Genomic DNA, 23,288 nt, shown 5'->3' on the forward strand with positions numbered 1-23,288 from the left:
TAAACATAAACATAATCTGTTTTTTTCTCACATTGGCCTAGTGTAAAGCGATTATAGTGAATGTACACATGTTACTGGACCTGCTTTGATATGTAAATGAGCTGTGAATAGAGGTGTGAATGATAAGCATTTACAGATAATGAATTACCGCATGTGCACCATTTACTGCTAAAGGCTAATAGCAGTAGTTTTTACTTTCTTTACTGGCTAGAATGTGATGCAAAAATGACATTAGGCCAACCTACTGTCTTTAAATATGACTGTAAAGAGGCTGAATAACAATAAATGTCGCCTAAACAAATTTAATTTAAAATCCAATAGAGCCAGACCTAAGTTTTACAGAGATTTACAGTGAATGTTTACATCACTAAATATATCGGCTTTTATATCGGCTATCAGCAGCTCCAACTCCCATTTTATCGGTATCTTATTGGCCGCAAAAAAATCCGTATCGGTCGAGCCCTAATTTGAACATTTGTGATTTTTGCATCGCTCCTTTAGATATGATTTAGTTTCTCTCATTTTTGCGTCTCTCCTTTGAAAATACCAGAATTTATTATTTAATATTTTGTCCTTCAAATTACATTCACTTCAAAATATAAATCAGATGTTACGTCCTGACAGCTACTCTTTAAAATTATTCTTGAGTAGTAGTTTTCCCAACTTAACTCGCACTTGAGTCATTCCTTGGAGCACTACTTTGTACTTCTACGTGAGTAATATTATTTTATTCATAATGAGATGAAACAGTGCAACAATCTGGCCTATAAGAGAAATATGTGGTGTTTGTACATGGATTGACAAATGTTATACCTTTTATGGGGGATTAACTGCTAAAACATAACATATTTACATCATCATGTTACCTTTTATTGTTTTGAAAATGACATCTTTGCCGAAAAACATGGTATTTCATTTTCATTTTTGAGTGCTATCACATCTGCATGTAGCATCAGGTTTGTGAAGTTGTAGTGTATTGTTGCGTCGTAGTATGTAGTACGGTCTTGGTCTTGAGACCCAGCCAGACTGGTGTCACCTATTGTCTCTGCTCAATTTAATTTCTCTCTGGCGACTAGGTCAGGAATCACTAGACGTTTCGCAAAAACCCCGGAAGTGTGAGTCTAGGCACCAGCCAATCAGCGAAGAGCCATATATTCTGTGTTGGCAACAATTCCCAAGTTCGAGGATTTAAAGCCAGAACAAAGAGAATGTTTGGTGAATTTTATCAAGAGGAAAGACGTTTTTGCCCTTCTTCCTACAGGATTTGGGAAAAGCTTAATATACCAGTTAACCCCCATTAGCGGCGCATTACATACATTTATGACGTTACATACATCACGACCAAATAGCAGCGATTAGTTAAATTAAAATCCTAATGCTGCGAGGTCAGACGGTTTTCATGAAGTGAAACCGGCCAATGAATCAGACTATTTGAGACCACTTTTTTACGGTCTTGGTCTCATCTTGGACTCGAGCGCATTTGGACTCAGTCTTGTCTTGCTCTTGACGGCTCTTGGACTCGTCTCAGAGTTGAGGTCTGACACTCGACGAGTGTGATCATATTTCATCACGGCCGTTAAATGTGCAGAGGCTGCGAAATATCACTGCAGACCTGTAAAATAATTTAACTGTAAATGTTATGAACTTGAGAAAAATCACTTAATTAACTCTGAAGTTGTTTTCTGTAAAGTGCCAGTAGAAGTGGGATTAAAGAAAGGATTCTCTCTGTGGGTTGACGGTCCAAAAAATGAGAGTGTTTCAGTGCAGTACAGTTTGCTTGGCTTGTCTAAAGTCTAAATGAACATTGATCAGATCAAATGGAGATAGATTTATAAAAACATTGATATAAATGTGCCAAAATAACTATAAAATACAAATAAATGTAGGAAATGACAAAGATGGTCTCAATTTGGTCTCGATGGGCCATGGTCTCAGTCTCGACCTTTAAAAGTCTTGGTCTTGTCTCAGTCTCGACTCTCAGAGGTCTTGGTCTTGTCTCAGTCTCGACTCTCAGAGGTCTTGGTCTTGTCCTGGTCTCGTGACCCTGTGGTCTAGGACTGGTCTCGGTCTCGTTAATGCAGTCTTGACTACAATACTTGTATTGTTTTGCATCATATTTCTGTATATTTATAGAGAATTGTCACACATGAGCTTGTGGGCGGAGCATTGGACAGAATCGTAAGGAGGGGTTTGAATAGGGCCCAGAGGAGATCACTAAATTACTCAAACATGCATGGATGACATCTATAACCTCTTCAGACATGGTTTTGATGAGGGAACAACAATATAACAAGGTATAAAGCTCCAAAAAGTCGATTTTGAGTAATACTACCTTTTTTATGTAGGCAATGCTGCAAAATAAACCAAAAACTCTAATGCAGTTACGGGGTAAATTACTGCATAAACATAAACCATTCTGGGCGTTGCTGGCCAAGGATCTCCTTCATTCTAAATTTGTTTTAAAAATCCTCCACCACTCATTATTGACATTTTCTGGGAGTGCGTTCAAAATTGGACAATATTTTGAGTTGCTATAGAAACTAACCTAGGGCAGAATATTGGCAAAACTCCATGTACACATAAAGTATTGGAACTATCAAGTCAAAAGTTGAAGCAGTAAAGTTATATTTATCTACCCACTGCTGTTGTCTTAGTGTCATTGAGGGACTGTTATGCAAAATCAAGTTAATGGAGCTTTCTACCTTGTTATATTGTTGTTCCTGCCTGGTCATCCATGCATGTTTGAGTAATCTAGTGATCTCTCCTGGGCCCTATTCAAACACTTCTTATGGTTAACTGTAAGATTCTGTCCAAGGTTCTGCACACACGACAAGTCTCCATAAATATACAAAACCATGATACAAAAAAAAAACAAAAACACTACAACTTCACAAACCTGATGCGGTGTGCGATGTACGCCAATTTTGAAGTGAAAGGTCGCTGCAAAGGGAGGTGGGACTCTCTCAAAAATAAAAATGTAATATTAAACATGTTAATATGTTGTTTATGTCGTACCTTGCAGGGCTAAAGGCAAATGTGGTGATTCGTGATCTAATGGTGAAAACAAACTGCATAGGCTCATGATATCTCCAGTACTGTCCTATAGTGACCTGAGACATGAGGGACCAGGACTGAACCAGGACTAAAAACAGGACTAAACCAGGACTGAGTGTCAGGTCGGGCCCGGAGGTGCGCCCGAGTATACCGTCGAGTGACCACAGGTGAAAGGATTGGCGGCCCGAACTGGCTTTGCGGACACCCTGCTCCACCGACTCGGGGTTCTCTCTCTTGCTCTCAAGTCCAAGATTAGTCCTGGTTTAGACCTGGTTTAGTCCTGGTTTAGACCTGGTTTAGTCCTGGTTTAGTTCTGGTTTAGACCTGGTTTAGACCTGGTTTAGACCTGGTTTAGACCTGGTTTAGTCCTGGAGTAGTCCTGGTTTAGACCTGGTTTAGTTCTGGTTTAGTCCTGGTGTAGTCCTGGTTTAGTCCTGGTTTAGACCTGGTTTAGACCTGGTTTAGACCTGGTTTAGACCTGGTTTAGTTCTGGTTTAGACCTGGTTTAGACCTGGTTTAGACCTGGTTTAGACCTGGTTTAGACCTGGTTTAGACCTGGTTTAGTTCTGGTTTAGACCTGGTTTAGACCTGGTTTAGACCTGGTTTAGACCTGGTTTAGACCTGGTTTCTGGTTTAGTTCTGGTTTAGACCTGGTTTAGACCTGGTTTAGACCTGGTTTAGACCTGGTTTAGACCTGGTTTAGTCCTGGTTTAGTCCTGGTTTAGTCCTGGTTTAGACCTGGTTTAGACCTGGTTTAGACCTGGTTTAGTTCTGGTTTAGACCCTGGTTTAGACCTGGTTTAGTTTCTGGTTTAGACCTGGTTTAGACCTGGTTTAGTTCTGGTTTAGACCTGGTTTAGACCTGGTTTAGACCTGGTTTAGTTCTGGTTTAGACCTGGTGTAGTTCTGGTTTAGACCTGGTTTAGACCTGGTTTAGACCTGGTTTAGTCCTGGTTTAGACCTGGTGTAGTCCTGGTTTAGTCCTGGTTTAGACCTGGTTTAGACCTGGTTTAGTTCTGGTTTAGACCTGGTGTAGTTCTGGTTTAGACCTGGTTTAGACCTGGTTTAGACCTGGTTTAGACCTGGTTTAGACCTGGTTTAGTCCTGGTTTAGACCTGGTTTAGACCTGGTTTAGTTCTGGTTTAGACCTGGTTTAGTTCTGGTTTAGTTCTGGTTTAGACCTGGTTTAGACCTGGTTTAGTCCTGGTTTAGACCTGGTTTAGACCTGGTTTAGACCTGGTTTAGTCCTGGTTTATTCCTGGTTTATTCCTGGTTCAGTCGTGTTTCAGTTCTGTTTTAGTCCTGGTTCAGTCGTGGTTCAGTCCTGTGTTAGTCCTGGTTTAGTCCTGTTTTATTTCTGGTTTATTTCTGGTTCAGTCCTGGTTCAGACCTGGTTTAGTCCTGGTTTAGACCTGTTTTAGTCCTGGTTCAGACCTGGTTTAGTCATGTTTAATCCTACTTCAGTCCTGGTTCAGGTCTAGTTTAATCAGTGTTCAAACAAAGCTTTATAGTCTCACCTTTACAACCAAAAATCCCCAAACTTAATATCGATCTGAGCCGCCGATCGCCCATTTACTAAAAAGCGCAAATATCGTCCCAACACCCGACACATCAGTCTATCTCTAATGACGACGCAACTGTTATTCCGGCAAACTTTTCCATCCATCCATATTTAAGACGCCGTTACAAAACTGTGTGGATTTTCCCCGAGGCCTTGTTTATCAAAGTTCTCGTCTGTGTGTCTGTCCCCATCTGCTCCGTCGTTCCACACACTCTTGTTTTAGTCACGGCTCGGTACCCACTTGTCATTCTGCGAGAAATAAAAAAATAAATGGAAAAAAAAAAAAAAAAAAAACTCCACATCAAATTAGACGCGCATGTAGCAGCCAATGCCAAGGCGTCGCAATCGTCACATCTGTTTTCAAATGAGCTGCTTCTCTCCCGACAATACTGACAGCCCAATGAGTCAGGTGGCGTGCGCGGCAGCCATTACGCGTCTCACTGGATCTGGATGTCAAAAAATGGGCGAAAAAAAAATAAATAAATGAAATAAATAATGAAAAGTGGAGAAATGTAACTGGTTGTGAGTGACAGCTGCGTGACCTAAATTAGCATCTGGCAAAAAGCGAGGACGGAAAAAGTGAGAGAGACTCGTCCTTAAAGAGGCAGAATGATTCAATGTTGTGTCGCCATTTTGAAACCGGAGGGGGAAAAGAGTGACATTTGGGAGAGTAAAGTTATGTTAGGAAAGTAGAAAACTGGCGGTAGGAAAAGGCTTCAATGGCTCCGGAACATTCTATGCCAGTGATACTTACTTTATTTTTTTTTTTTTTCACAAGAAGAAGAGCAAAATCGAGAGAAGAGCCACAATAATCCGTGTGTCATTCGTTCATTCATTTTTCAATATAAAACCAAAAATAAGAAAATGAAAAAACAACAGTTTTCTTCATTATTTGTCTCCAAAACCAAAATGAAAAAATGGATAACGATTGTTTTTTTTGTTTTTTTTCAGTTTTCGATTTTGTGTTTAAATGAAAAATGGAAAAAACGGATAACAGCTGTTTCCCGTTTATGTGACTTCCGTGACTGCGATGCCAGATTTTTGCACTGCATACGGACTGAACCAGGACTGATCCAGGTCCAGGACCAGACCGCAACTGAGACCGAGACTAGACCAGGACCAGAGCGGGACCAGAGTGAACACCGAGCTTTGGACTCTCAAGTCCTCCTGGCAGGGTCTGCGTCTCAACCTCAGTCTTCTGGTCTCAGCTCTGGGCCTGGTCTGTCTCATGGGCGGTCTGAGCCTGGTCCGGTCTGGTCGGTCTGGTCAGTCTCGGTCTGGTCTCGGTCTCAGTCCTGGTCTCAGTCCCTCGGTCTCAGTCTCGGTCTCAGGTCTCAGGTCTGGTCCTGGTCTGGTCTCTGGGGGTCTCAAGTGTGGCACTTGTAGGTTGTTTGTCTTTCACTCTTCTGTCCAGTTCATCCCAAACCAGCTTCGATGGGATTTAAGTCTGGACACGGTGCTGGACACTCCATGTTTTCAAAAACTTCACCTTTGTTCTTTGTTCCTGAGGTAGTTTTGGCAGAGCTTGGACTTGTGTGCTTTGTATCTTTTATTTTTTTTAACCTTTGTACCATTTCAAGCTCTTCATTGAACTTACACGACTTGAATATCAGTAAATAACTGGAAAAATTAAGGTGTTGTAAAACTTTTGACCGATGTTTAATAATCCATGAGTGCGTGAGGAACTTGGGTGAGTCTCATTGTATTGACACAACCGACCCAAGGGTTTCAGACATTTTTTCACACCACACTCTCAAGTCCAAGATTAGTCCTGGTTTAGACCTGATTCAGTTCTGGTTTAGACCTGGTTTAGTCCTTATTTAGTCCTGGTTTCTTCCTGGTTCAGTTCTGGTTTATCCCTGGTTCAGTTCAGTCCTGGTTCCTGTTCAGTCCTGGTTCAGTCCTGGTTCAGTCCTGGTTCAGTCCTGGTTTCCAGTCCTGGTTCAGTTCTGGTTTAGTCCTGGTTCAGTCCTGGTTTAATCCTGGTTCAGTCCTGGTATAGTCCTGGTTCAGTTCTGGTTTATCCCTGGTTCAGTCCTGGTTCAGTCCTGGTTTAGTCCTGATTCAGTCCTGGTTTAGACCTGGTTTAGTCCTGTTTTGAATCTTGGTTTAGTCCTGTTTTAGTCCTATTTACCTTCGTACCATTTCAAGCTCTTCATTGAACTTACACGACTTGAATTGCAATAAATAACTGGAAAAATTAAGGTGTTGTAAAACTTTTGACCGATGTTTACGACTGTAGCGATAAAAAATGCAAAATATTGTGTCTTCTGAATGGTCAAAATGGCTCCATATAAGCACCACGCACCAACTCAGTGAGCCTAAGTAAGACGATAGATATTCTGAATATGTATAACACTCTGCACATAGAATCTACCGGATGAATACTGACACACCTCTACACACGGTGAATGCAGATCGTCCATCTCCTTACTGCTGTGTATTGAGACATTAAAAGCTTGGACACAAAGCAGCTGTGGTCTCTGACATTGTCCTCGCCGGGCTGTCTGCGGCGTGAATATTCCAGCCTGTTCTCCGGCGTTCCTGCGGGTCCTCTCCAAACCTGCACTTTATTTTCATCTGTTTTCATTGGAGCGTCGCAGCTGTGGAATCACGCTCCATAATCTGCTCTGACCACTTCACTCCACACTAAGTACCTCTGGCACCAAACCACAGCGAGCCCACGCGCCCTCGCTCCAATACTAAGCACTGAATATTTAAGCAGGAATTATACTACGAGAGCAATGTGCTACTGCAAAAAACACGGGCTGGATAGTACTTGTTGCATTTACTTGAGTAACTTTTTGAAGAAATTGTACTTTTCTGCCTGCATGATTATACTCCTACTTGAGTAATATTTTTATTGAAGTAACAGTACAATGACTTGAGTAAAAGTTGCGCTTCCTCTTCCCACTGTGAGTAAATCTACAAGTGACAAAAGCTTTATGTAACAATATGAAATGATATGGACTAGGGATGGGCATTCGATGAAATTTTCTTAATCGATCGTCGGAAGAATTAACGATCGATTAATCATTAACGTTTTTATATTAAAATGATCATCATTATTATTACTATCTGCACTACTAATCTGCATAAATAAATTAAACTTTATGACATATAAACCATAACGACTCTAGAGCCACATCAGCCCGTTTGAGATTATAATGTGTTTAATTCAGTTTTGCGCAACTCTCACAGAAACGAAACTTAAAACCGCATCGCTAATTTGCATAAACTCGGCGAAGATAAAACTACAGCTCTTGTGTCGCTGATGCGGTCAATTTCTGTCGGATTAAAAGACATGACTCAGGTGAATACAGGTTAGTGTGACCATATTTGCGTTTGTCAAAACCAGGACACTGTACGGGAGGTTGGGACTCGTCATCGACATTGCGCGACTCTCACCTGGTAAAACTTTTTCCCACTGGACACAGAAACGTATGTGCTGCTTTGTTCACTGTGCACGTGGACTCACACTTGTCCCAAACGCAACGGAAAGCGTGGAATTTCTTGTACAAATCATCGTTAAATACACATTTGTGCTTCGGCACGCTGCAGACTGACCTACTGTTTGTGTCTCGCTCCTTCTGAGTGCAGAGAGACACATGTACGGACCTGTTTAGTCACACTACGCTACACACAGCAACCTACATTCAGTTTGTCGATTAAAATTAACGTAATCGATGAAATTCTTAATGATCAATTATCGATTAATCATGCCCATCCCTAATATGAACTAGGGTTGTCCCGATCCAATCACGTGATCGGAAATCGGCGCCGATCACGTGACTGCGGACTCGATCCGGACTCGGCTGTTATGGTCCGATCAGGTATCGGATAAGTAATATATGTATATAACACAAAGGACACACAGGACACAAGAGTTGTTTTTTTTTTTTTTTTTTTTTTTTTTTTTTTAAACTAGGTGCGGGATTTGCTCAGGGACGTCCAGTCAGTGCGTCTGTCCGGGGGCTGTGCCGCGCTCGTGCGCTGTTACCTGGGGTTCTGTGGCCCATGTTCACACCTGTGCGGCCAATGGCGTCGTTGCAAGGTGCTGTTTGTTTGCATGTTGCGCAATGGACTTGGCACTTTTCATGGGGAGGGTGGGAAAAACGGCATGAAGCGTCTATTGAGTGGTGAGACTGATGTTTTGGTGAGCGCTTGTCTGTTTGCGGTGCACGGTCTGCGGTGGGCTTGTGGATGTGGTGATGGTGCGGGGGAGAGAGGCTGTGGGGCTTCTGTCATCTCGTTTTTATTTGAAAAGATTTTGTATTATTTGGATATTATAAACGAGCCTAAATGTTTCAAATGTAATGCACAGGCCTCCATATAATATCAAATATACAAACTGTAGATTGTGCAGAGTCGAGTCTCAGGTTTGATCTGATTCTGGTCTCACTCCTGTTTTGTCCAGTTCATTAAATATACTAAGTTACTCATTTAAAGACTATACTGTGGTAAAAGTAAATATTTTCAACAATGAAGGTGAATGGTTAAAAAAGTTAAACATTAAAATTAAAGTTTTGGACATTTGACATTTTTATAGAAGTATCGGATCGGGACTCGGTGTCGGCAGATACTCAAAATCAAATGACTCGGACTCGGGGGCAAAAAAATGTGATCGGGACATCCCCAATTTGAACATTTGTGTTTCTTGCAGTGCTCCTTCAAATATGATTCCATTTGTCTCATTTTTGTAACGTTTATTACTCTTATCGTATTTTGTGCTAATTTCTTTCATTCATGTATTGTATTCAAATGTAAAGGTACATTACGTAACATTTTTGGAGGCTCAAATACCTTCTTGTCACCATGGAGATGCTATTGCTTTGCCTGAAATGTACGGTGGGACCATTCAATCAAAGCAATCTCCATGAAGACAAGCAGGTGGCCGACCCTCCCCCAGAAAAAGTGTGATAGAGCCCTTTTAAAGGTTGTATAGAGGATTTTCCAAGGAACGAGAAATCCAGCGACTGTTTGTCCTTTTTCAAATGTTGCGCATGTGTGAAACCACCCCCCCCCCTCCCCTACAGCTCCTACGTAGAAACGCCTCCTCCCTCCTCCTCCTTACGCCAGAAACAGGTTTGTTTACAGCCGCTGCACATGACTTGTAAACAACTAACTACAGTGTTGGTTAGGCAAGACGGAGAAGTGAGGAGCGGGGGGAGCGGGTGTGCGGACATTTCGTGCACGGACGAGAAGTGAGGAGCAGGGAGAAGAGCGGAGCAGGGAGAGAGGAGAGGAGAGAGGGAGAGAGAGGAGAGGGGAGCGGTGCGCGGAGATTCCGTGCCCGGAGAAGTGAGGAGCAGGGGGAAGAGCGGAACGGGCAGCGGGGACAGGAGCAGGAAAGGGGTGCAGAGAAGGTTGCCCGGAGATTCAGTGCGAATGAACTAGCTACAACACGCAGCAGCAAGCGGACTCTTTCTTTGCATTGAAAATTACGTTTTCAGACATAGGATATCGCTTTCGTGTCCTGAAAAACGTTTGTCTAGCTCTTGGAAATAAAGTACGTTTTCATAATAAGCAGAAGTTTCCTGTCCAGGAGTAATTTGTGGACCAGTGCGTCAGTCTTTAGACCCTGCGTCTGCTTCAGTCGCGCCATCGCTGGAATGAATCTACAAGAATCACCTTAGTTTGGCTTCGCTGCTTTTCCCCTTGTCTTCTTCTTTCAGCGACCTCAAAAACGGACTTTCTTTTGTGGCGAACTGCTCCTGGATTCTTGTCGCCATTGCAACAAACTTTGTGCGAACTGCGAGGAAGATATAGGTAAAAAAAAGCCGCTAAGAACTGTTGCGTTGGTGGAGTAAACAGCGTCTGTGCGTCTTGCGTCTGTGGACTGCGTGACAGGCGTACGTAAACCACGTACCGGCGGCGCGCAGGCAAGTCAGTTACGCTAGAAACGTAGGGAGTTTGATTGACAGCCTGTCAGCTCACAGATAACGAGGCAGTGTCGTTATCTATTGGCAAATGTTTAGCCCCACCACGTCCAATTTTTATTCTCTTTTTTTGGTCATCATAATTACAAGGCTACTGCATCTCTATAATCTATCATTGACAATTTGAAACCAAAAAAAATCCTCCATACAACCTTTAAGTTGTAAGTGTTAGTTTGATAATATTGAAGTTCCTTGCTCAGGGACACAATGCCAGCGTGTGCTCAGGTAGATAAGGACTGTTAAGTCTGTTAAGTCTAAGGCACATCAGCTGGTGGAAAACAATGTACCGTATTTTTCGGACTATAAAGCACACTTACAATCCTTTAATTTTCTCAAAAATCGACAGTGCGCCTTATGTATTCATTACCTGGTCCCCGAAGGGTTGACCAGGTTTTTTTTCACCCTGTCTGTGTGTGTGTCTGTGTGTCTGTCCACCCGCGATAATTCCACCATTTATAGACCAATTGTTACCAAATTTGGTACGTGGGTCAAGCCCCAGTGCCCGATGCCGCAAAAAAAAAAAAAAAAGTTTGGTGACGATCCGAGGTCATTTGAGGTTACACAACTCAATTGAAAGATCACGCCATTATTTCAGTCATGTAACGCTAAGGTTATAAGCATGGATCTTTGGCTTAGAACTGTGACAGAAAGTTACAAGGTTGAGGTAAAAAGCCCGACACTTACCTGAATATGTCACTAACACAACACACACTGGTAATCCTCAACAGTGACCACCCACCTCTGGCTCAGGAAGGAAAGTCCATTTCAAAATTCATTCATTTCATTAGAAAAAAGAACAAATTAAAAGTTTGCTCAGGGATAATCAGCTACCTGGTGACTAATGACCACAGGAGTTTTACTTTTATATATAATCTGTTTCTGAAACTTTTTAAACTGCAAAGTTTTTAAAGCATTTCACAGAATTTAGCTTTTTAAATGTGCTTTTTGGAAGTTATGGATATTAGTTAGCACGTAGCTGGTTAACCTCCGCGACGCCTCTTGAACTCTTAATATTTAACATTTTCAAAAAGTCTGTGGGGAGAATTAATGGAAACTGGTCCAAGCTTCAATATTCTCTGAAAAACAACACTAGAAAAGCAACTGTGGAGTAGCTGTTGAAGTGACACCCCTCAGTCCACTTCACTAATGTTTCACTGTTATTATGACTACAAAAACTGATAAACTCATCCCACGAACTTTATTACCAAAACATCTCCCGAGTCATGAACGGAAACTCCTTTATCTCTGCTCCTGTCGGCTCCTCACGTCCTCTAATCTGCACGTACATTGTAAATACAGTATTTTCCTGATTTTCTCATCTGATTTGTAGAGCGTTTATCTCTCACAAAGTTGTTTCTCTAACTTTCCTGTCTCCGTGGGTCATATGCAAATGCGTAAGGACAGAATCAAAGTTTGCTCAAAACCCCAAACAAATCTGAACATCTGTTTTCTCCGCCCACAATGCATCAGTGCGCCCAGACCTTTTCACACACCACAAACACGGAGCTGTTGTTCCATAACTCCACTCTAAATATTACATCTCACAGTATCATCATTCTATTAAATATATAACACATGCTTATTTTGCTAAATATTTCACTGCCATAGATCAGTTTAATGCTATACTGTGGAACATTCCAGGCAGAGCAATAACATGGAGACAGGGAGTTGGCAGAACTTCCAGCAGAAACATTACAGAGTGCATCGTTAAATTGAATTCGCATTTATGGGGCGTTTGACAAGATGTAGTTTGATCAGAATGTTATGAGATTACAAATGAAGTGAAATACTACACTTAATTATACTACTACTACTACTACTACTACTACTACTACTTGTACTTTTGGCACCAACGTTTTCATACAGTTTCTGAAAAGGTTCTAAAGCGGTCACACAATTACACCAAGATGTAAGATTGAATTTTTCATCTATTCCTCTTAAAAATATCGAAATTCCGATACTATTAATACTAGTGCTGTCATGCGATTAAAAAAATTGAGAGATTAATTAATTATGATCTGTAATTAATTAATCTAATTAATCTCATTTTAATCTCACCTAAAAATTGCTGAGAAAAGCTTCAATTTGAGGTATTTTCATTTAAATTCATTATTACATTATTGTGGCAGATCAAAAGACTGATATAGATTTAAAAAAAGTGACTTTATAAAGTCATTTATTGTTTAACAAATCTCTTCAAATTGGCTGTTGAGCCCAAGTCTCCATGAATAAGAAACTGTTTGTTGTAAAGTAGCAAAGACGAGGAAATCTGAACATAATAACTTTTGTCTACTTAAAGACAATAAAAAGTCCAGTCTTTCCTTAACCATATTAAAAATATTATTGATAGAGAAATGCTTTATATATGAGATCACTGGTTTTAGTCCTTGTTTTAGTCCTGGTTTAGACCTGCTTTAGTCCTACTTTAGTCCTAGTTTAGTCCTGGAATGGATTAATCCTGGTTTTAGTCCTGGTGTTAGTTCTGGTTTAGTCCTGGTTTAGACCCGGTTTAGACCTGGTTTTAGTTCTGGTTTTAGTCCTGGTTTAGTCCTGGTTTAGACCTGGTTTTAGTTCTGTTTTTAGTTCTGGTTTAGTCCTGGTTTAGTCCTGGTTTTAGTTCTGGTTTAGTCCTGGTTTAGTCCTGATTTTAGTTCTGGTTTTAGTTCTGGTTTAGTCCTGGTTTAGACCTGGTTTAGTCCTGGTTTTAGTCTTGGTGTTAGTTCTGGTTTAGAGGCTCACAGGAGGAAGCGCGGTTTACGCAGCGTACGTGAGAAAACACGATCCACACGCGGCTCACGGGAGCACGTCGGTGTCCACGCAGTAACTACGGAAGGAAACGTGATCCACGCGTTCTCAGGTTAATGACGATGATGAAGGTGTGTGTTTGTTTGTGTGTGTTGTGTGTGTGTGTTTGTGTGTGTTTGTGTGTGTTTGTGTTTGTGTGTGTTTGTGTGTGTGTGTGTGTTTGTTTGTTTGTGTTTGTGTGCGTGTCCCCTCATGTGGCAGGTCACTATAGGACAGTAGTGCAGACATCATGAGTCTATGCAGGTTGTTTTCACCAGTGACATTTAAGTTGTAGGCAATTTTATATTTGTTATTTTCTTTTATATTTCACGTCGGGAGAATAATTTCCAAGACACGAATGTGTTTTTACCTGTGCACTGCTGCCTCTGTTCTACTGGCTCTTCGACCTCGTCCATTGTGTGACTGACGCCGCCAACGTTAACCGAAATAAAAATATATATAAATGTGGTTTTTTTGTGTGTGTGTGTGTTGTTGTCCCAACAACACATAAAAACAGGTTTTATAATAAAGCGACTCGCATACAGAAACACTAAAGTTAGAGATTAAAAATGAGATTAACGCGATTAAAAAACATAACGCGCTAAATATGACTGTAATTAATTAATCACAATTAACGCGATAATTTGACACCCCTAATTAATACTAAAACTAGTGTCAAAACCTAGACCTGAGCACGTTACTAAAAAATTCATTCACATTCATAGGTCAGAGATGATAGTTCCAGAATGATCTTGAGCTGAATCAGAACAAGTATGAGGGGCTGGTTCTGCATCAGTTTCCAAAACCAGGATTACACCAGGACTAAACCAAGTCTAAACCAGGACAAAACCAGGTCTAAACCAGGACTAAACCAGGATTACACCAGGACTAAACCAGGTCTAAACCAGGACTAAACTAGGACTAAACCAGGACAAAACCATGACTAAACCAGGTCTAAACCAGGATTACACCAGGACTAAACCAAGTCTAAACCAGGACAAAACCAGGTCTAAACCAGGACTAAACCAGGATTACACCAGGACAAACCATGACTAAACCAGGTCTAAACCAGGATTACACCAGGACTAAACCAAGTCTAAACCAGGACAAAACCAGGTCTAAACCAGGACTAAACCAGGATTACACCAGGACTAAACCAGGTTTAAACCAGGACAAAACCAGGTCTAAACCAGGACTAAACCAGGATTACACCAGGACTAAACCAGGATTACACCAGGACTAAATCAGGACAAAACCAGGTGTAAATCAGGACAAAACCAGGTGTAAATCAGGACAAAACCAGGTCTAAACCAGAACTAAACTAGGACTAAACCAGGACAAAACCATGACTAAACCAGGTCTAAACCAGGACTACACCAGGACTAATCTTGGACTTGAGAGAGAGAACCCCGAGCCCGTGGAGCAGTGTGTCCACAAATCGCGATCGGACGATGGCTGCGCTTAGCCCCGTGGGGCCATGAGGTCTGTGCCAGTCTTTTTGCCTGCGGTCACCTGAAGGTCTACGCAGGGCCCGTCCCGGCACTCAGTCCTAGTTCAGTTCTGGTTTAGTCCTGTTTCAGTCCTGGTTCAGTCCATATATGGCACAAAAGTCCAGCATCGTGATCGATGTTTCTTCTGCTCAATAAATAATGTCTGTGAAGCGATGGCGTATTTTTGACGGTAAAATCTCATCTGTGAATTTGTATTCGTACTGAAGAAAGCGTAACCGTTTAATTTAATTTAATGATTGTAATTCTTGATCTCAGGACTTTTCAATTTGGGTGTGGCACTGTACTATGCGGTTGCGGGCAAAAATGGACCTGTGCAGGACTCTGGCCCAAGGTTTCAGGTTTTTTTCCTACTAATTTATATTAAAAGGGGGTCTGTGTGTGGCTTGTTGACGGGCCTGGGTATGGGTATTCGGTCTTTTCCAGGTTTGACATTTCAGCACCGTGACGACACTAATTCACTTCCAACTTTTCCGAACAATTTCAGCAAAGATTCTAAAGCAATCACGCAATTACACCCTTTTTGCGTGATAAGACTTACTGTAGTATTTTTCGTCCATTACTCTGTTCGTGAATACATTTGTAAACCTGCTCTGACGTCGCTCCTTCTTTCATTTGAACTCCATCTCACGCAGAACGCCACTTACACCTTTTGATACTCAGTCCTCGATACGCGGGCTTCACGTGCACTCCCCCTCATCCACCCTTTGGAACAAAATGGCGGCGGCGCACGATGTCGGGTAAATTGACTGGGACTTTGTAGGCGCCGGGGAGCAAAACGCGTCACCTGTTCTTAAAAAGTGGAGTCTCATCTGCGCTCGGAGCTTTGGAGAAAATCGCTCGGAGGCGCTTTGATGGGAGTGAGAGATGGGAGCTGCAAATTGCTACCTGACCCTAAAATATTCATGTCAGACAGAAAAGCTATTTATCAAGCGCAGCAGATGGGGCGGTGAAATGGTGGATGCCAAATTGGAGTTTAATGTCAAATGGTGCTACAGAGCCGAGAATCTGATACCAAACCAAGCAGGAAGCTACGAGAGGTGATCAGGCAAAACAATACGACTGTCTACGTAAAGGTGCAATGTGAAACTTTTCTGGTGAAAGCTCTGGAACCTTCTATTATGTCACTGTTGGAGGGTTTGGGGTCTTATCTGCTAACACACACAGATAACACAGATAAGATTTACTAGAAAAAAATCCTCGTAACAATTTCCACAAGCATTTTTTAAACACATTTTACTGCTGTAATATCAGTACAATTTACTTGTCAGTATTAAGTAAAATGTACTTACCACCACTACTGACAATGGTGAATCTACTGAGTTGTATGTAAAATAAATTAAGTAAAATATATAAAATAAAGTCATAATTAACTGCATGCTGTGATGAAATAATTAAGTAAATATTATATGTCTAGTATTTACTGATGTCTAATAAATGGTACATTTTTATACAGCGCTTTTCAACCTTCAAGACTCAAAGTGCTTTACAACAAGGAACCACTCACACATTCATACACCAGTGTACACAGACACTAATAATAATAATGCATCAGTTTTATGTAACGCTTTTCTGGACACTCAAAGATCATTATTCATTCACTCCAGACCCAGTGATGGTAAGCTGCTATCTGTAGCCACACCTGGGGCAGACTGACGGAAGCGAGGCTGCCAATCTGCGCCATCGGCCCCTCCGACCACCACCATCTCTCAGGCACACTCCACGTTCATACTAGACAATGTGGGTGAAGTGTCTTGCCACAGTCACAAAAAACACAATGACAGTTTTGTGACTGGCGTGGCACCTGACTTTTCCCAGTGGTCTCCCGTCCAAGTACTAACCAGGCCCGGTCTTGCTTAGATTCTGAGAACTGATGGGATCAGGTTTTGAGAAGCCGGTATGATCACACTAGGGGCGGGGTGGGTTAAGTGTCTTGCCCAAGGACACAACAACGGCATTTATCTGTGGGAGCGAGAATTGCACCGCCAACCTGTGGGTCAACCATTGAGTTTTTTTTTTTTTTTTGTGTCAGGAGCAGGATTTGAACCGCCAATCTTACCAACTGAGCTACTGCCGCCCCAGCCCCAAATAAACAGCTTTTCTTTAGAAGGACTTTGGTTTTACTTTGTATTTCTGGGTTTATGAGTATCGACTGTAAAACCTTTAAACATGTTGGTGATTAAAAGTAGAACTTACTCATTAAACACAATACTTCAACTACATGAGTAAAATAAGTACATTTTGTCCATTGCTATTTAATAAGTTGTAGTTCTCACAGAATTCTGTTATTTCAGTGTAAAAATGACCAAAGTTGATTAAATATATTTTACTACCCCCAGAAGTGATTTTTGTCAGTGTGTTCTGAAAATGCTCTATTCTCCAGAAATGTTTCAAAATATTCAGTTTCATTTGTTACTGAGTCCCGCTCCCTTTAACTTTGTACAGCAAGATCCATCTTGCCATGTGGCTCGCTGTACGGTTAATTAGTTGGGCGACCAATCATGTCGCAGCACTGAGGTTTGGACAGACCCAAAGGTGAAGCGCCCAAACAAACCAAAACAAACATGGCGATGCTGACAGATGAACTTGAGTCTGAGTCTGTAGTTTGTGAAAAACATGGAAAAGGTGAGTGTTTTGTGCATTTGTGGACAGGGAAGACGTCTGTGTCTTTTTTTTCTCGACTGGATGTTACTAAAGTTTGACCAGTCAGATTCAAATATTCATCATGATGCTCCACATTTTCTCGATCTCTTTCAGTGAAAACCATCCCAGACAGTTAATTCAGAGTAACACACATATCAGATTATCCTTTTACTCCATATGCATCCCGTAAATGAAACTACTGCACATTGCACCTGGTTTGTTAAGTCCTAGTGTATGGTTTTGTATCATGCTTTTGTATATTTATCAAGAATTGTTGTGTGGGAGCTTGAGGGACGTAACGTTTTGGGCTGAGCTTTGAATAGGATTGAGCTGCTAACTGTAAAAAGGGTTCTAATAGGGCTTGAGAGAGATCGCTAGATTACTCAAACATGCAGGGATGACATCTGTAACCTCTTCACTCATGTTTTTTGGTGAGAGAACTTTATAACTTGGTAGGAAGCTCCAAAAAGTCAATTTTTCTCCGATATTTGAGAGTCAAAATAGCTCCAACCTGCACTCTGACCTGCATATTGTCATATCACTGTGAAAAGGGCCTATTCATTGAGCTGGTGTAAAATTGGTGCAGCTTTACTGTCAAAAGAATAGGCCCTGTCCTCTGCAGGCTGCACACACACAGACACACACTGACACACACAGACACACACTGACACACACTGACACACACTGACACACACACACACAGACACACACTGACACACACTGACACACACACTGACACACACTGACACACACTGACACACACAGACACACACTGACACACACTGACACACACTGACACACACTGACACACACACACACTGACACACACTGACACACACTGACACACACTGACACACACTGACACACACACACACAGACACACACTGACACACACACACACACACACACACACAGACACACACTGACACACACTGACACACACTGACACACACACACACACACACACACTGACACACACTGACACACACTGACACACACAGACACACACTGACACACACTGACACACACTGACACACACTGACACACACTGACACACACTGACACTGCGGTCTCTGTGATTACTGCTGTACTGGGCGTCCAGTGGAGAACACAGAGCACAGAATATGAATGTGACTGTTCTGGCGGAGGAGGTGATTCCAGAAAGATCTCAGAACCTGCTCTGTGCTCTCACGCAGCACTACATCCAGGGGTGTAGTGGGTGTGGTACACGGGGTAACGCTGTCCACCCACTTCACCCAACGTGAGATATAAAAAAATAACAAATATGAAATAGCTACAACTTAAATGTCAAACCGAAGCTACTGGCGACGGTGAAAACAACCTGCATAGACTCATGATATCTGCAGGACTGGCCTATAGAGACCTGAGATATGAAGACTGACCAGGACTGAACCAGGACTGAACCAGGACTGAACCAGGACTGAACCAGGACTAAACCAGGTCTAAACCAGGTCCTGCTGGTGTTAGCAACAGGTTTGACTGATGCCGTTGCTAAGCACCCACCTCCTGCTAAACCAGCAGCGCGGGCGGAAAGGGTTACCTTCAACAGGCTCACTCCTGATTGGCTCTTTGGTCGCGCTTGGAATTCTAAATATAGAACGTAGCTCCAAATTAGCCTCAATCAGCTTCATCTGTCACAGCCACTTGTCAAAGCCTGATCCCATCAGATCTCAGAAACTAAGGCTACGTCCACAAGACAATGCTCCTTGATTTTTTTTATTTGCAGGGTGGAAAAAATTGTGTACACACATGTGTCGGATCAATAAATATTCACGTCCACACAACAAGAGAGCACTGAGTGAGAACGATGTAAACCACCTGTATGTGGTGCTGTAAACAGGATACAGCCAGAGCCACTGGACACACAATACTACAAAGAGCACATGCACGTAAAGGCGATGACCAGGTCACGACGTCATTGTTTTCCAAAAGCTGCAGTTTGCTTATCCACATGACATGACAACGCAACACTGGCGTTCTCCACTCTGAAACACCATTTTGACCAAAAAACATTGTCATGTGGACACCACCTAAATAGCGCTGGTTAGAACTTGGATGGGAGACCAATGGGTACATAAGGTCCCACAGTGGGGCTCCAGTGGCAAAACTGCCATTTGCGACTGGAGCCCCACAGTGTTATATAAATATGTAACTTTCTTTTATAAAAAAACATTTTATGGGGCTAAATTATTTCCCTAATTGTGGGAAAGATTAGCCAGACTGGCGCCACCTTGTGTCTCCGCTCAATTTCAGCAACTAGGTCAGAAATTGGAATACAATAGTCAGTTTGCAAAAAACCCGGAAGTGTGAGTTCGGGCACCAGCCAATCAGCGAAGAGCCATATATTCTGTGTGAGATCGAGCATTTAAAGCCGGAACAAAGAGAATGTTTGGTGAATTTTATCAAGGGGAAAGACGTTATTGTGCGTCTTCCTATGGGATTTGGGAAAAGCTTAATATACCAATTAGCCCTGTTAGTGGCGCATTATATATATCACGACCAAATAGCAGCGATTGTTTAAATGATAAAAAGCACCCACCTACCATCAAGCGAACAAATCCTAACATTGAGAGGTGAGAAGGTTTCTACGAAGTGAAACCGGCTGATGAATCAGGCTAGGGAAAGATGGACTGCTGTTGTGTTTTAGTTCTTAGTTTTTCCTCAAGTGATGCAGAAAAGAGGGAGCCACTGTATGAATGTTCACGTACGTTAGTTAGGCAAGACACTTCACCCACACTGCCGAGTATGAACGTTGTGTGTGCGTGAATATTGGCGGTGGTGGGAGGGGCCATGTACCTTTAAGCACACGGCTCAGTCTAATTCTTTACACAGTCTCTGCAATAAACCTACATATTTTGCGTTCATTGAAATCCAGGTGTTTTTTATTGTTCCTGAAAAACGTTCTCTTCGTCAGAGGTGATCGGAACATGCTTTCAGCACATCTCCACCTGACTGTGATTTCACGCTCTCGTGCTCGGTGCTGCGGGGGGGCACACGGCGGGGCTCTCACTGTAGCCCTCGTTACACGGAGCCAGCGTTTCCGCCACAGAACACGCGCTCACAATGGGCCCGGGAGCCGCTCGTTTGGACGCATTAGTCACTGGGCGAGCGTGTAATGACATTTAGACGTTTGGACTGGGGCTCGTAATTGCTGTGAAATTATCTTATTAAATGAAGCCGCTGGAAATTGAAAGGCTGGCATAAGGGAAACGGCGAGGAAGGGTCAGGACCGGTCAATCGGCGAACACGCTGAGAACGGCCAGCGGGGGCTCGGGGGAAGGGGGGAGGAGGGGAGAGGAGAGAGAGAGACAAAGGGAAGGGAGAGGAAGAGGGGAGAGAGGAGAGAGAGATGGGAGAGGGGTTATGAGAGATGAGGGAAGAGAGAGAGAGACAAAGCGAAGGGAAAAGAGGGAATGAGAGAGAGAGGAGACAGAGGACGGGAGAGACAGTGAGACAGAAGGATGAGGGAAAAGACGAGGGGCAAAGGGGGAGGAGGGGGAGAGTGTGAGCAAGAGAAGAGAGGAAGGTAGGAGAAAGGAAGGGAAGAGAGAGGGGCTATGAGAGAGGAGGGGACCAGGAGACAGAGAGAAGGGAGAGGAGAAAAGAGGGGGAGAGTGAGAGAAGAGAAAGGAAAGGATGAGGGTAAAGACAAGGAGCGATGAGAGAAAGATGAGGGGAAAGATGAGCGAGGAAGAGAGTGTGACCAAGAGAAGAGAGGAAGGGAGGAGACAGAAAGGGAAGAGAGAGGGAAAGAGAGAGGTTATGAGAGAGGAGGGGCGTGAGAGACAGACGGAAGGGAGGGAGGAGTGAGGATGTTAGAGAGAGAAAGAAGGAGAAGGAGGGAGAGGTGACGGATGAGGGGAGAAGAGAGGAAGGTTTGAGAGAGAAGGGAAAGGGAAGGATGATGGGAAAGACGAGGGGAGATGAAAGAGGAGGGGGAGAGAGTGTGGGCAATTGTGAGAAGAGAGAAAGGGAGGAGAGAGGAGACGGAGAGAGAAACGAAGAGAGAAGGGGGAAGGACAGAGGAGGGGAGAGAGAGACAGAGGGAAGAGTGAGAGATGGATGAAGGGAAAAGAGAGGAGGGTGAGAGAGAGAAGACACAGAGAAGAAGGGAGAGGAGAGAGGAGGAGGAGAGTGAGAGAAGGAAAAGCTGAGGGGTGATGAGTGAGGAAGAGAGTGTGACCAAGAGAAGAGAGGAAGGGAGGAGAGAGGAGAGGGAGAGGGGAGAAGAAGGTAGGAGAAAGAGGGAGAGGGAAAGAGAGAGGGGTTATGAGAGAGGAGCGGAACGAGAGACAGAGGGAAGGGAGGAAAGAGTGAGGAGTTTGGAGAGAGAAAGAGAAGGAGGAGGAGAGGTGATGGATGAGGGGAGAAGAGAGGAGGGTGAGAGAGACAGAAGACAAAAGACTCAAGAGACAGAGAGAAGGGAGAGAGAGAGAGAGAAGAGAAAGGAAAGGATGAGGGTAAAGACAAGAGGCGATGAGAGAGGAGGGGGAGAGAGTGTGAGAAAGAGAAGAGAGGAGGGGAGGAGAGAGAAGAGGGCCTGGGGAGAAGAAGGTAGGAGAAAGGAGGGAAAGAGAGAGAGAGAGGGAGAGAAAGAGGGATGGGAGGAAAGAGTGAGGAGTTTGGAGAGAGAAAGCAGGAGGAGGAGGGAGAGGTGACGGATGAGGGGAGAAGAGAGGAGGGTGAGAGAGAGGAAGAAAAGGAAAAGGGAAGGATGGAGGAAAGACGAGCAGAGGGGGAAAGAGTACGAGCAAGAGAAGAGAGGAAGAGAGGAGAGGGGAAAGGAAGGTAGGAGAAAGCAGGGGAAGGGAGAGAGGGAGGGAGAGAGAGACAGAAGGAAAGGAGGAGAGAAAGAGAGAGAAAGAGCGTGAAAGAATAGAGGAGAGGCATAATTTTTCAAGACAAAACACATGACAGGGAAACAATAGAGTAACTGTCCGTGGTGCTGATCTGTTTAACTCCACAAGTGTGAAAACAAACCAGAGCTCCTGCTGTGAGCCGAAGAACGAGGGATCGTCCACTATCCACTAGGAGAGGTGGGTGGAGGAGAGAGAGAGAGAGAGAGAGAGAAGGAGGTGGTAAGAAAGAAGGAGAGAGAGATGGAAGATGAGAGAGAAAAAGGAGGGGAGGAGATAGAGAGAATGACTGAAGATGGGAGCGAGAGGTAAGGAGGGAGGAAGAGAGGGAGGTGGAAAAGAAAGAGGGAGAGAGAGATGGAAGACGAGAAAGGGAGAGAGGGTTAAAGAGTGAGGAAGAGAGAGGGAGGGAGAGAGAGATGGAAGAGAGCGAGAGGAAGGACGAGGGGGAGAGAGGATGGAATAAAGGGGTAGACAGAGAGAAAGAGAAAGAGGGAGACAGGGATGAGGAGACAGAGAGGAAAGGGGAGCGAGATCAAGAAATAGAGAGAGAAAGAGAGAGGAGAACAGAAAAAAAGACAGAGAAAAGGCAAAGAATAGAGAGATGGGAGAGAGGGACGAAGGGAGGCAGAGAGAAGGAAGATAAATGAGAGAAAAAGAGAGGGAGATAGGGATGAGGAGATGGAGAGAAAGATGGAAGTTGAGTTAGAAGGAGATGTGGTGGTGAGGAAGAGAGGGAGGTGGCAAAGAAAGAGGGAGAGAGAGAATGAGGGAGTGGAAGGGTAGATGGAGAGAAAGAAAGAGGGAGATAGGGATGAGGAGACGGAGAGGAAAGGGAAGAGAGATGAAGAAATAGGTAGAGAGAAGGAGGGGGAGAAAGAGAGAGAGAGAGGAGAAAAGAAAAAAGACAGAGAGAAGGCAAA

General features: G+C 43.3%; 1 protein-coding gene and 1 pseudogene across 2 annotated transcripts in view; both read right to left on the reverse strand.

Moving 5' to 3' along the window:
- st6galnac3 (ST6 (alpha-N-acetyl-neuraminyl-2,3-beta-galactosyl-1,3)-N-acetylgalactosaminide alpha-2,6-sialyltransferase 3) overlaps window positions 1–23,288 on the reverse strand; it is a 278,580-nt gene that overhangs the window by 114,515 nt on the left and 140,777 nt on the right. The gene's annotated exons all lie outside the window — the stretch shown is intronic.
- On the reverse strand, window positions 16,638–16,756 carry LOC129408439 (5S ribosomal RNA; annotated as a pseudogene).

This window comes from Boleophthalmus pectinirostris, unplaced genomic scaffold, assembly GCF_026225935.1.
Source record: "Boleophthalmus pectinirostris isolate CB_2022bp ecotype Guang Dong unplaced genomic scaffold, ASM2622593v1 HiC_scaffold_16, whole genome shotgun sequence".
NCBI lineage: Eukaryota > Metazoa > Chordata > Actinopteri > Gobiiformes > Gobiidae > Boleophthalmus > Boleophthalmus pectinirostris.